Raw genomic sequence first — 2,500 nt, 5'->3', positions numbered from 1 at the left:
ATTTACTTTAGAGTCTTGAGTTTGTTTCCTTTTTTTCAAGAAAATTCTGAGTCACCAGATCGTTTCCCGGAGAAACGAGCTTTAAAAGAAAGGGGCGGATATTAAAAGCTGGCCATGGGGATTAGAGAACCCTGGGTCAAAGTCACATGCTTTGAACCCTTCCTTTCAACCGACCCTCCGATGACGTCATGAGTTAAACAGGTGAAGATCACAAAGCGCGGCGTGACGTCATGGATTTTCTGGCGCCCTACGTCATAAAAATGGCGGGAAAAGACGTTACTCTCGCCTAATGGGATGAGTACTCATGTATATCATCAGGGATAAAAATAAGATCATACAAGGAGAGTGAGAATTTGTAACGTTTGAGAATGATTCTTAGTCACTTTTTTTTTTTTTTTTTTTTTCTTAAGGTCTATGAATCTTTCGGCCTTGTAGAGCGTGGGAAAATTGCCGAAGGACAAACCGCGTTCTCATAATGCACAAAGCATTAAACACAAAGAAGAAAAAAAAAAAACCCTATACACACGCAAACACACGTACATAAACACACACACACACACACACACACACACACACACACACAACACGGATACGCGCGATAATGATAATATGATAATGAAGTTTACACAAATTCCATATTTACGTAATTCGTAGGGATTTCTGCTCTTACAGAAAAAAAAAAAATTGCTAAATTGAAATAGTACGATGATGATGATGAAAAAGACGATGATGACTATGAATATGAAGATGAAGATGATTATGTAGAAGAAGAAGGCAGAGGAGGAGAAGGGGGAGGAGGGGGGGGAGGAGGAGGAGAAGGAGGAGGAGGAGGAGGAGGAGGAGGAGGAGGAGGAGGAGGAGGAGGAGGAGGAGGAGGAGGAGGAGGAGGAGGAGGAGGAGGAGGAGGAGGAGGAGGAGGAGGAGGAGGAGGAGGAGGAGGAGGAGGAGGAGGAGGAGGGAGGAGGAGGAGGAGGAGGAGGAGGAGGAGGAAAAGAAGAAGAAGAAGGAGGAGGAGAAAGAAGAAGAAGAAGAAGAAGAAGAAGAAGAAGAAGGAGGAGGAGGCGAAGGAAAAAAAGGTGATGAAGTAGTAGTAGAAGAAAACTAAAAACGAGGAATAAGAAGAAAGAAAATAAAAGAAGAAGAAGAATCAAGAAAGAGACGAAGATGAAGAAGAAACAACAGGAGACGAAGAAGAAAAATAACCAAAAAATAACAGTAATAAGAATAATATGAAGAAAAAGACGAAGAGAGAGAGAAAAGAGAGAAAAAAGGAAAACAAGAAAAAGACGAAAAGAAGAACAAAGAAATGACGATAAAGACAATAACTGTTACTAAGCGAAGAACAACCAGCTGACACATAAAATACTTGATATATGTTAGTCACGTTGTTCATAAAATACATAAATTTACTCGTATGTAACAGCTGATCTTGAATTTCGGGGAAACTTTTCACTAATTGGCGTGTGTTTTATCTCTTGCAAATGACACCCGACACGCGGTTATCTGTGAGCGATAATTTTTTTCTTCTTTTTTTTTATTCAAGTGCTTATCATTTTCGTAAGCTGGGAGAGTTATATGTACGTAGTTATGTAATATGTTTAAAGGGAGATCTGTGGCAATATCGTCTATATCATTTGAACAATAATAATAACGGTCATTTATTATTTTTTTGTATTCTTTTAGTCTATTTCCCTATCCATTTTTCGAACGGGGGAAGGGAGGGGGGGGGGGGGGGGGAAGGTAGATTAGTAAGTTCAAAAATAAATCTTATCAAATATTTATCTTCTTCATGATAGCTAATCGATTATCAATTGGTTCTACTAATAGGTCCATTATGATTTTTTTCGGTTTGGTATTAAAATGAGCTCAATCATTATTTTCGCTAATTTTCGCTGGGGCCGTGGTAGTTATGCCCTGTCTGTGTGTGTGTGTCTGTCTGTTTGCTTATCTGTCTGTATCTCTCTCTCTCTCTCTTTCTCTCTCTCCCCATTTCTCACGCTTACTCTCTCTCTCTCCCTCTTTTTCCCCCTTTCTCACCCTTACTCTCTCTCTCTCCCTCTTTTTCCCCCTTTCTCACCCTTACTCTCTCTCTCTTCCTCTTTTTCCCCCTTTCTCACCCTTACTCTCTCTCTCTCCCTCTCTCTCCCCATCTCTCTCGTAATTCCTCAATCATTAACCCCGCCATAACGACCACCTCGCGTAACGGACGAACACACAACGGAGCACACATATTCCGACAGCTTACATATAAACCATCGTATGTTTTCCGATAGCGGTTAAGGTCATTAATTAACTCTCCTTCGCACATATGAAAACCTACACGTAAACAAACACGCATAAACACAGACACAGACACACACACATATATAGCTACAGACATACACACACACACACACACACACACACACACACACACACACACACACACATACACACACACACACACACACACACACATAGCTACAGACATACACACACACACACACACACACACACACAC

The sequence above is a fragment of the Penaeus chinensis genome, chromosome 21 (genome assembly GCF_019202785.1).
Source record: "Penaeus chinensis breed Huanghai No. 1 chromosome 21, ASM1920278v2, whole genome shotgun sequence".
Classification (NCBI taxonomy): Eukaryota; Metazoa; Arthropoda; class Malacostraca; order Decapoda; family Penaeidae; genus Penaeus; species Penaeus chinensis.
This window is presented reverse-complemented; position numbering follows the sequence as displayed.